Genomic DNA, 12798 nt, shown 5'->3' on the forward strand with positions numbered 1-12798 from the left:
TATAGACTCCTGCATGACCATTTCAGGCTGGACATAAGGAAGCGCTTTTTTACTGGAATAGTCTGCCGCTAGAAGTGGTTCAAAGCGCCTACTTTTAATGCCTTCAAGAGAAACTTGGATGTTTTTCTTGCTGGGATCCTATGACCCCAACTGACTTCCTGCCCTTGGGGAGTGGGCTGGACTCATTGATCTTCCAAGGTCCCTTCCAGCCCTAATGTCTATGAAATCTATAAAGGCAGATGGGCCCAGCTGGGACTGGACAGGATCAACTGGCATCTCCCCACCAGGTGGTGTAAACAGCTGTGATGGGGGGCTTACAGCGGGTCAACACCACTTCCCTTCCTCCCCCACAACAGCTCACCAAAACTCCTGAAGTGGCCCTCCAGCCCAAATAATTGCCCAGTGCCGAGTTAGTCTATAAAAAGGCACCATGTTGCCCTACTTTCTACCTAATTTCACACTAACATGGATAACTACCTCTCTCTATACAAACCAGGTTACAGATGTGGAGGGAAGAATAGAGAAGGAAAAGAATCTGTCAAGCATTCCACTATTTAATGGTTGTACTCTTAATCCAAAAATATGCCTCTTTATTCAGTTTCATAGTAGGATGGTCATGGCACTGAAGAAATTAAGTGCAAGTCTGCCTGCTTTGTTTTGTGGTTTTTTTCTGTGAAACTGTCTTGTGTCATCTTCTCTAGGTAAATATTGTTTCCCACAAAATCCATGATATATATTTTAAGTGATCAGCCATTTTGTTGCATACAAAAAAAACTAAATAGGTACCTCCCTCACAGGTGAAAACTCAGTAACATCTGCCTCCAGTACTGGTAGGATAACTCTGGGAAAAAAGCTAATTTTTTTTTTGTATGCAAGGTCAATACACCTATACTCCAAAATGGTGTTGAAAATCCTTTCTGACACTATTTAAAAATGCAGAGATTACAGTAACAGTTAACCAACTAAAGGCTTAACATGGCAAGAAAGCAACATAATGTGGACTACTGCCAGGGTTTTCATTACATTGTTTTGTAATTTCTGAACAAGTTCTTGGTTTGTGTATTTCATCTTCAGCATAGCAATGATTACACTGTTTTTCCTTTCATAGGGTTAGAGTAGACAAACACTAAAGTAAAATATCATACCCGACTAGCAGATTATGAAAGTAAATAATTTGTTACTTGGATATACTAGTGGAAAAATTGGTGTGAAATTCAAGGCCACAAGGAAAGCTGATTAAATAATCAAAGGCATCATTTTAATATTTTTCCCTGTTTAACCAGGGGTAGGACAAATATGTCAAGTCATCAAGTAAACAGAGAAAGAACAAAGACCAATTTTTAACATCTACCTTCAGAAAAAACACTTTTGCAGGATTAACGATTTAAACAAACACTACAGGACACCTTCAACATCCCATAGGAGGATACGTTAGCAGCAGCGGAAACAAGATGCCTGCAATAAGTCTAAATATGTTGAACAACAACACACATACCTCTCAGAAAATCTCCATTACAAACAAACCAAGAAGAGGGCCCATGGTTCTCTCAATTTCTCAATGAATGAGTAAAGACGAACCAACCAAAACAACAGCTTTAGCGTGGAAATTTGAAGCAGAATTACATACCAAAAATAGTCCTGCAAATATGCTGGAACACATGTAATATGAGAGCGGATTTTAAACACTTCAAATCACAAGGACCAGATCCAGAGATACTGGCCATCTGAAAGTAAGTGCCAATCACAAATTAGCCTGCTTTACTTGTCAGTACTGCAGCTAATCGTTGCGCTTTTTTGGCTACTAATGATGAAATCAAAGCCATTATATAAGTTTACATTATCTGCAACACAAGGAGAACTAGAACTGTTAAAAATGTGCTTGGGAATAAATTATCTCTGAAACAATATCTACCCAGAGTCTTGCATGGACAATCCCACACAAAGAAAGTTTATCAGATCTTTGCTAGTTTCAAGAGCCAATATTTACGACATCTTTACTTCTGCCACAGCAAAACTGCCCACTAATATATTTTTAGGATGCCAATATAAATGAAGCCCCAAAACCTTCACATACCTTTGGATACAACAAAACAGACAGAAGGGTAGAGTTTTGTTAACTTACAGCTCAATATGAAGTTGCTAGGTGTAGTTTCACTGTCATTGATAGATACTATAACCCCCCTTTTGTGGCATGGGTGACAAATTCATACTTCCAAATTATTTCTGCACACCTGATTGTTAAATTATCCCAGAACCTTCATTTCAGTCTCAATTTATTCAGAATACAGAACAGATACCTAGATAAAATTTCCAGGACAAAGAACAATTATCTATGGATTTTATAAGAAATAGAAGAATACTACAGTTTGAGTTGCTATTATCAACTTTAAGATGAATGTTAAAAAAAAAAACAAACACACATTCAAAGCCATCTCTTAGGTATGTTGCATCCAAACTGTGTTATCTCAAAACTTTAAGGGTTTGTTTTTTTCCTTTTAGATTAAGCCACTGCCCCAGATGTTCAGATTGCAAGAGGTTAGGAATCACGCTGTGGTTTTTAAAACAGTGGCACATTCTTGCATAGTTTCATCATCCATTGCTTTATTTCAATTACTGTCTTGGAATCTGTTTTCTAGGAAATATTTGTTGATGAGGAGAAACCACATGGGTGCACACATGCCCCCTTCCCTTTCTGCCAAAATGCATATTCTTTAGATGAAGAAATAGAAGATGACCTCTTTTTTTTCCTCCAGTCTCCATTATTGTTATCTAATACAGTATCTACATTGTGAGAAACTTCCCTATCCTATAAGTTAAAGTACAAATATAAAAGACTGTTTATTGCACCCAAGCAATATGATATTCAACTGTTAACAGGAAGTTTTAAAAAAAGGTAATTGCAAAAGTCACAAGGCATGCTACTAGAGATCAGTTTTAAAATGCATTATTTATCTTTTAGGAACAGCAACTTTATCAGAAGGCATGGACCTAGCAGCAAATTTCAGAGACTCTGGATGCCTTTGCAGAGGGCTATGTGAAGACCTTATCAAAAACTTCCCTTTATACTACCTTTGTCTTTTTCTCTCAATTTCTCAGTGCAACTTAAAACTGCAAGATTTCTCCTTAGCTGCTACAAAGACCTTCCATGAACACGATAGGATTTTAATATGGATTACCTCCATGTCTCTTTCTCTGGCATAAAAAAGGCAAACAAAGCTTAAGTTTTTCATGTTAAAGAGAACTTTGGAAGTTTAGTGCCATAAGGATAATTTATTTCCACCTCCTGTCAAGTCTTTAACAGGACCCTTACACTAAACCTCTAAGGTACCACTGCAGACAGTCTCTGGATTTATTCCTCTTTCAAAAGAAGTCTTCCAAAGGGGGGGAAGAGGTCTTGCTCCTGTTCAATGTATGCAGAAGCATCAGCCCTACTATGTAGTGCTGTAGATTCTTTGCACCAGCATGCATCCCTCTAAAAACACTAAAGACAAGAGGTTTATCCAATTACAAGTCAAATACTTGAAGACAATTATACTTCACCAAGCAATACTTTCCATAAATGAAAATGTTTCATTTTTCTTTTTTAAACCTGAGAAATGCAGTGGATGTATTCATACCAATGGTCCATCTGTGTTGCACCAGAAAAAGTGCAATGGAGATCAGGGGCCAGGCATGCATAATCTAATGATCATGACAGAGTTTTGAGAAGCTCAACAGCTTAAAAGGTCAGCTTGTGAAAAATGATTATGTATAGAGGAGGGGGAGAAAGACGTACCACCTCAAGTAAAATTTAACCTAATGTAAAATGTATTCTCCTCTACCCAGCAGTATACTTACAGAGTAGTCATGGTTACAGTAAGGTAGAAGTCTTACTTTTCTGAACAAAACCAATTCACCTGCTTGGTAAGTTACACAAGAGAAGAACATATCAAGTACAGTAAAAGTATTAAGAGAGCTTTGTTTATGCATAAGTCAAATTTCTATACCTGAAACTTTCCAGATGGATAATGGCCCTCAACTCTACACATGATTTATTTAAAAAAAAAGTTGTCTAAAATGGCACCCTATGATACTAGGTGCATGACTAAAAATATATTATGGTTGGTATCTGTATAAAAAAAAGCTATCAACATAGGAATGGGCAAAGTATTTAAAAAAAATACTAGTCTTATAAAATCGAGCAGATTACAAGGCCTCCTGTTGCAAAACTGTAGTATAACTTTAGGTCAGAGGAAACAGTTGATATGGTCTCTAGCTGCCTACTCAAAGACAAAAGAAATCATAAAATAACGGTTCTTTGGAGCAGAGTGGGGAGATGCTCTGCCATCTGGAAGATGTGGGTGAGCCTGCCCACTCTAAGCAAACACAGACAGAGGTCCCCAACAAAACAGGGCACATGAGATGAGCAGGAGGGTCTGGCTATGCAGAACTCAGCCCCTAAGTAGGAGACACCAAAAGGCAAGAGAAGATTCCCTTCTGTGGGGAAAATGCACATCCCAGGAAACAAAGCTAAGTCACATGTTAAAAGGAAAAATCACTTTATCATCTCATCTCCTCTTTCTGAAGTAATTCCCCTGCCAGAGAATAGCCTGTAAAGTCCATCTTGCAACTGAAGATGGATTGTTAACTATCAGGGCCTCCAGATTTGCTCTTCTCCTAATCAATAAATTGTGAGCAGGCTGAAGAGAGCAGATAATCCAGAACAGGAAGAGTATCATTGTAAGAAATAAGACAGGAAGCTAGTGTTTAGGTTCTTATCATTAACATCAAGTTGGTCACTTGACAAATGTGACCAACTTGTCTACTTAAAGGCTTAAGTAGAGTTGTAAGCCTTTCTAGGGGAATAATACAGATGTCAGATGATTTTTATTTAATGATCCTTTAACTCAATACAAGGCTATCCATTGGTGACCCATAGGCTGCATGCAGCCTGCAAAAGGTTAATGCCCAGCCAACATCCTACCCCCGACAACCTGGTCACCAGTCCCTGCAGCCAGGGTCTCTAGATTCCCACTGCCTCCAGCATCTTTCGCTTCCTGCTCCTGGCCCAGGGAATAAGGCGATACTGCACACAAAGCAGAGAAGGGCAAAATACAGCCTGTGGAGGGATTATTTGGCCCATGGCAGGTCTCTTTGCCCTGCCTGGCCGAGGCACCATCCGGCCTGTGGTGTGTCCTGCTGCTCCCAGGTATGCAGTGGGACTGGGGTGGCTCCACAGTAGGACACCATTTCCCAGCATCCCCAGGGGTGGTGGCTCCTTCTAGCTCCTGCTGCTGGCCTCAACCCCATGGAGGCTGCCCAGGACCCATGCAAGCATTGCTCAAACCCTGGGCTGAGTGCACAGCCCTGGCCCCAGCCCATGTCCCATGAGGGGTGAGGGCCCCTGCAGCACCTACTCCAGACCTGCCCACCCTGGCCATGATCAGCAGTGACAGCAGCCAGGCGAAAGCAGGACCTGGTGACAGGTGCAGCCGCCTCCCATCCACTGCTGCTGGGCCCGTCTTGGTGCAGATGCACAAATCCCGCGCCAGGGCTCTCCTCTCTGTTACCACCACTACCAATACCACCTCTGGACCACCCCAGGCCCAAGCCCAGCAGGGTAGTGGCAGTGGCGCAGGTTCCAGGCGGCCACAGCAAGGGCCTAGCAACAGCGAGGGGGAAGCAGCCATGCCAGGTCTCACTTTTTCCTAATGCCCAGCAGCAATGTCTGTCCGACTGCTGCTGCCACCGCTGTGCCCAAGCCACTGAAGCCAGGCAGCAGCTCCAGCCCCTCTTTGGGGTAGAAGGGCAGCCTGGAAGTGGCAGTGGCAGTAGGGGCCCTGGCTCCCTGCTAAAGCTGCCACCCACCTGCGCTAGCTCCCTGCCCAACCATGGCCCCATCCCACATAGGAAGGTTTGGTAAGCTGTGGTGGAGGGGTGGAAGGGGGGAAAGGGGGAGCAGCGGGTGCTGACCTGGCCCACAACAGCTCCCCAAAACAACCCATATGGCCCACAAGCTCAAATAATTGCCCACCCTGGCCACAGAGAGTCAGGTGTAGCGAGAGCGCAGAGGTGGAGACTTCCCGCACACAAGGTGTGGGATGGAGGCTGTTGCACCCAAGTGGTGCAACAGTGTAAGAAATCCACACAGGGAGCTGCCAGTCCATGTGGTGCAGTTGTTGTGCACTTAAATTATCAACTTATTTCTGGCAATTGTTTGAGTAGCTTTCTGGCTACCTTCATCTTAAGGCAAAATGAGACTATAACCACTTTGGAATTTGCTAAAATACCCTCCCCCCCACCCCCTATACAAACTCAACTGTTCCTCTTATTTTAAAGAAACATTTTATGTCTCTCTCCCTCACAAATATCTTCTCTGGGAAAATTCCCAACACCTAGTATTCAGAAGACTAGTTCTGAATCACAGGCCAATAAGAAAGATTTGATTTGGGTAAATTTCTCCTCTTTACCTACTCACAAAACCCCCATAACACTCTCCTTCCTCCCCAACTTGCTGGAAAAGTAAAAAAGATTCTTACCAAAGTGTTCATGGTCTCTGTCTTTTGCATCATCCTAGTTCACAGGGGTGAACACACAGGAGGGGGGCACAGATTCAAAGCACAACTTGAAGCCCTCTTCTCAGAGAAAGAGGTATCCATCAACAAGTCTCTCAGCTGTTATAAAATGCCTACTTTAGTCAATTTATCCCTCCCCTTCAGCCTCCTGGCTGCCACTCCAGTCCTCTTTCAGCTTCTGTTCTTGATTTCTTCCCAGTAAATACCTACAGGTCTTGTTTGCTTTTTTAGAAACCTGAGCATCAGTAACAGTAGAATTAAACTGATCCAATTCTTACCATCTTCATTTCTGGCTAAAGAGCAGTAAGGAGACTCTGGTTTCTTGTCACAAAGCTCTGAGCAGCAGGAGCAGCAATGCTGGGCTGTTTTCAGATCTAGACAGGGAGCACTACCCCATGTCACTCCTCCAAATATGAACAGTGAATGAACTTCGTAGCGAAGATGGTATTGTTTCCAACTATCTGCTCCTATACCCAAGTTTATGAAGGAAAACTATGCCAGTCCAAGAGCGGTTTCAAATTCCCTCTTTTTTTTTTTTTAAATCAAAACCATCTCATTCTGTGCACAACATCTGGACAGGTTTAGGCTGTTAGGTTCTTAGGAAAGGATCATCAACTTCTTGCTTGCTTAACTTTGTTTATAGTCGTTATTTCTTGTTAGTTTATATTTTACCTTTCCTGGGATGATCCTGGGACTTAGAATTTCCTAGGTATAAGAAGAGAGCTCTTAGTTCCAGTACATCCTTTTCCAGGAAATGCTTCCAGATGACAGTGTTAACTTTACGAATTCTACCTGCATCAAATGTATCCTCATGCAATTGCATCTGGCAAGACAGCAAGGAACCCGCAGCACCTCTGAGCTTACATAAGAACTACCGTTTACTGGGTCAGACAATAGGTCCATTTAGCCCAGTATCTTGACCCACATAGCAGTAGAGAGCAGATGCTGAGGAGGGTAAACAGGGATAACCATTACCCACCCCCTGCTCCTCTCCCATTGTAGCTTCCAGCATTCAGAAGTTAGGAAGTTCCAATTAAGAGGCTGAACCCCTACCTATGACTGTCAAAGACTATTGAATGACTTTTCCTCCATTAATTAGCTTAAGCCCCTTTAGAACCAAGTTAAATCATCAGCCGCCACAACATCTTGTGGTAATAGAGTTCCACCAATTAGCTGCATGTTGTGACAAAAAATTCTTTTGCTGATTTTAAACCTGACAGTTTAATTTTATGTTCCCTAGCTATACTATTTAGAGTAAATAAATCCCCATTTATTTTCTCTGCATCATTTAATATTTGTAAGCCTCCGTCATGTCTGCTGCCCTCCTCCTCCCTCCAAAAGTGCCTCTTTTCTAAGCTGCAGAGTCCTGGGCCCAGTGGTTTTCAACCTTTATTCATTTGCTGATGCCTAAAAAAATTCAAATGGAGATGCAGAGCCCTGCGAATTGTAAGTGTGGGTATTCACATACTTTTGACTGATCACAGTCATCTTTCGTGGACCCCACAGACCCCCAGGGGCCCACAGACCACAGGTTGAAAAGCCCTGTCCTAGCTAATTTATCCTCTCTTCTCATATGGAAGCCCCTCCATACCCCAATCATCTGTGTTTCCTTTCTCAGTATCTTTTCTAGGTCTTCTATGTCCTTTTCAAGGTGAAGGACCAACACTATTCAAGGTGTGGATGCACCACAGATTTATAGAGGGACATAATGATAGTTTGTTTTGTTTACAATTCCTCTCTTAATAATTCCTAACATCGTTTGCTTCATACTAAACACTGTGCTGATGTTTTTAGCACTGTCCACAAAGACTCCAAAATTTCCTCCTTCTGTGGTAAGTTATTGTAGAGCCGATCATTATGTATGCATATTTTGAGTTAATTTCTGCACCATGTGCATCACTTTGCACTTATCAATATTGAATTGCATCTGCTTCCCAAGAGTTTGTTTCCCAATGCAAGATTATCCCTGTTTCCAACAAATACCTCAAAAAAACTTCAACCAGGACCTTTACTAGAAAAGAGAAGCTAAAGAATAGTGGAAGACTGCCAAAAGAGACTATTCCTCATAAAAGGGACATAGGAGGGGAGGGCAGGAAGAATTGGCCATGTAGGCTTGAATCTAAGAAGGAAAAGGCAAGACCAGATCTCTGCTTCCCTGGATTTCATCTGCTAAACCTTCCTCCAGAGGGAAAGGATGGGAAAAGAAAAGAGGAACTAATGTATGAAACAAATGTCACGTGATTTCAAAATGGTGATGATACCCTCAGGTATCCCAATGGAGACAGAGGGTCCCTACATCTAAGCAACCTTCTATCTCCCCAAACACTACTCATTGATGGGAGCATCCCCCAGCTGAAAAGAAAACCTGTGCTACCAGGTGAAAACTTTCTACCTCCTGACATACCAGAGAAACAATTACCAATAAACAAGTTTGAACATTAACTCTGTCCTCAAGGCTCCACCTGCTGGCAGGCAGATGTAAACCCAATGCCTCGATGACTTTAGGAGTGAGTGAATTGATACTCACCAAGCACCAAAAGCTTAACTTAAAATGAACCACCATTGTGGACTGCAGAATAGTTACTCCTATTATTTTCTGTTAGATGAAATCCCAGAGTTAAAAAAAAAAGAGAGTATATGAAGGGAGAATACACTTTCCTTAGGCAAAGCAGCCAGTGAAGAAACAAAGAGGTATGCAAGTCTCCTTTCCCACTTCAATCTTCTTTGAGAAATTAAAACACAGATTTTTGGTGTGACCTACTGTCCACCTGTGCAAGGGGACTCCTGATCTCATTTGATCAGTTACAATACGTCAACTTCCACTAACAATAGCAATAAAATGAAATACGAGCACATCTTGCTCAGATGAAGCGCCCTGTAGAACAATAAAATCAAAGCACATGGTATACAACTGCCCCTTCCTAGAGCAAATTCAAGAGAAAAATCCTGTTTGTCCACATATCAGATTAAGATGCTTCAAAATTTTGGGTGGCTATTTATAAATTTTACAAACACCATGTTAGTTTTCTAAATGGAAAAAGTATCTACTTAGGAAGTGAACAGCAAGGCTGCTTTAAGGTTTTATCATACGGTTTGCTTTTTTTCCAAAACCAAGCTGATCAGATCTCACATTCTGAGGTTACAACACCAATTTTGGCATGATCAAACTTCCATAATCCAAGAGAAGCAAAAAGCATAACTGGATGGTACAATATTCAGCTGCCACATTCTGCATGGGTCTGTACTCCTCTCTTATTTCTAGTGTTGTCTATCTTGACATAGAACAGACCCAAGTGCAGTGATCACCAGGGTATCTGGGATTCTGCAGCTGACAGTAACTTCTATGGTTTTGGCATTTGAAAGGGCTTTATGCTATCACTCCAACAAAGCTCACAAAAACTTGCCAGAGAACCCATCCTAAAAAGCTGCACAAGCTCAGAGGTCCTGCCTATGTTCTACTAGCTTTAGAAACAAAGGGCACTTAACTAGTAGAAATGAATTATTGCTCTAATTAGCACACCACAATTCTCTCTCTTTCAATGAATGGCAGTGAGGCGGCAATTGGGAGAAGGAAGGGGAATCAGGGTAGGTAGCACAATAACCAGCTTGCTTTTTTTTTTTTAATTTCCTTTTTCCCTTTTTTGCCCTCCCCTTCCCTCCCCATCAGACGTTTTACAAGGATTCAATTGTTTACTGGAAATGCCAGTTCCCATTGTAAAAGTTAACGTTCAGGTTTTTACATTTAGTTTCCTTGCATGAAGATTTTTAAGTAAAAAAGTTTGTTTTCATACTCCCAAGTCCCTACTACATCCCATCTAGAAGAAATCAGAGATAAATATGGATGTCAAAGCTGTAAATTTAAGTTTTATATCTACTAGTTAAGTCAAACACTTACTAGGTTAAGGAGTCCATATCTACTCAAATACCCTGGGTTTCATGCTAGAAATGCATAGGAGAGACACTGAAAAGTAGATCTCTCCTTTGTGTGCATTTCCTGAGTAAGGAAAAAATTGTTCCACCAAGCAGATTGTAAAAATCCAATAAGAAACATAAGAAGGGAGAGCCAGTGTAAGTAGTAGTCTTCTTTAAGTATCCTGGACTGCCCAATGGAGTGACCAGTTGGCTGCCACAGCCCACCACCCCAAACCATCTATCTTAGAGGCCTTCTGATGATGTACAAAAAACATCAGACTAGCTTTAAGAATTTAGAACTGCAGTCATGAAGTACCTAGGAAAAGCAGACAACAGTAACACAGAAGCAGCCAAAATAATCATGTGACAAGCAGTAATCACCACAAAAAGGTTCTTTTGGCCCCTGAAGTTGAAAAGAGAGAGTGGCAGCCCATTGCTGTAATGTAAGTCAGCAAGTGCTGTCATTCTAGCTCCAGATTGAAAGTAGCAGAACCAAAGTACAGAGCTTTCTTCTGCAGGAAGGCTCTGGGTAGATTTCAAAGGAAGCCCTCTTCTCAAATACACTGCTGGGCCTCTACTATTGACCAACCTGCCAATGTATAATAGCTCATTAGGTTGCTAATCTAACTTGATCGATTCCTCCATTTCACTGTCCTGAATGACTGCCTCAATATACTTGAAAAGACCCCTCTATGCTGGATAGCATGAGCATGCAGTGTTGAAATGAAGATCTATACAATGACAGTCATGACCAAAGGACTAGTTCACACATATGCACACCACTGCAGACATCTGTATAGAGCTTTTAATACCTTCAAAGAGGGAGAAATGTTTAACGCCAATCTAATGATCAATAAAACTGCTCCCTCCAAGAAAGTCTGTATTTAGAGGAAGTGAAAGAAGAGAGATTATTCCCTTGGCTACAACAATCTTACTCTTCATGATACAGTGCCAAGACTTTAATAAAATAAGTAAAGCCCAGCAGCATTGCAGCTTACATACACTATACTACAGGAAGATAACAGTCAGCTTATCTCCCACAATCTGTTCTTTGCAGCAATAATTAACAGCCTGGAAAGAGGCCACTTAAAAAAAAAGAGAGACCTTATTTCAAACAGCTTTAAAAGATCCAAAGCTTGTCCAAAAAGACTCAGCTGTGGGTTAGTTTAGACTAGTCAAAACCTGATACTTAAATGCTGAAAATCGTTTTGCAGTTTCGGGCACAGTAAGCAAGGTCTTTTCACATTACAGCACACCACCACCAAACCATATTAAAGTTTAAGCTACCTAGATTTTGGGTTTTGGAGGACAGGAGAGTTGCAGCAAAGAGACTGCCTCTCATGGGAAAATGTTTAGAACAGCAGCAGGCCGTTACTTCAGCTGGAGGGCCGCTTAACAAGTTTTGGCAAGCTGTTGAGGGCCATGAGGGTAGCCCCGCCCCTTGACAGGTACCCCACCCCCTGGTTGCCAACTTGGAACCAGAAGTCCAGCCCCCTAACCCCTGACCTTTGCCACCAGAAGTCCCTCCCTTTGCCCCCAGAAGTACTCCTTTTGGCAAGGGGGTGCACTACCTCGGAACTGGAAAAAAAATCTAAATTATAGTCTAAAAATCAAACATCTACTACAACATACATTAATATTTTGTCCTGATTTGTGTGTTTGCATAGTGTACATAGAGGTGATTGCATAATAGCTTTAAATGAAATCTTACTTTTGTATTTTGGGGGTGTGTGGAGGGTATGGGTGAGTGGATACAGAGTGTGCGGGTATGTGAGGCATGGGGTTTGTAGGGTGGTGGATAGGTATGAGGGTGTGTGGATGGGTATGGGGTTTGGGAGGGGCTGGGATGCGTGAGGGGGTGTAGGTGCGTATATATGGTGATGTGGGAGAGTGTGTGTGTGACCCCCTGTGCAAACACACACCCCTTTCCCTCACTGTGCACAACTCCTGCCACCAACATCATCAGCAGGCAGTGAGACCTTGGGGTGTTCACGGCCTGCAGCAGGTGGGGACCCCTGGCAGTGTGCAGTCCTGGCGAGCGCCAAGACTGCATGTGGCCGGGCTGTGGCAAAGAGAAGGGCGGAGCTCCATAAGGCCCCTGCCAGCATGGGCTCCACGCTTCTGCTACCCCACCCTGGGCCCCCACCGGCCCTGGCATTGCACTCCTGCCCGCTGCTACGCCCTCCCCCCGCCCCCCAAACCTGCCACTACCGCCCTTCGCTTGCTCCTTGCCTACCTTCCTGCCTGCTACTGCTGCACCCACCACTCCGGCAGCACATTCTTTCTGGCTGCGTGGCTAGGACCGCAGAATGTCGCAGGAGCCAGCCCAGAC

At 42.6% G+C, this 12798-nt stretch overlaps 1 protein-coding gene across 2 annotated transcripts in view; it reads right to left on the reverse strand.

Annotated features, from left to right (window-relative positions):
* CNOT6L (CCR4-NOT transcription complex subunit 6 like) overlaps window positions 1–12798 on the reverse strand; it is an 85100-nt gene that overhangs the window by 45228 nt on the left and 27074 nt on the right. The window contains exon 1 of one of the 2 annotated variants that reach the window (XM_025206550.1): window positions 6519–11922. The exons of the other annotated variant lie outside the window; for it this stretch is intronic. The gene's annotated coding sequence lies outside the window, so the exon portion shown is untranslated. Of the gene's footprint in view, window positions 1–6518; window positions 11923–12798 lie in introns of those variants that run through there. 2 annotated transcript variants of the gene reach the window in all.

The sequence above is a fragment of the Alligator sinensis genome, unplaced genomic scaffold, assembly GCF_000455745.1.
Source record: "Alligator sinensis unplaced genomic scaffold, ASM45574v1 scaffold989_2, whole genome shotgun sequence".
Classification (NCBI taxonomy): domain Eukaryota; kingdom Metazoa; phylum Chordata; order Crocodylia; family Alligatoridae; genus Alligator; species Alligator sinensis.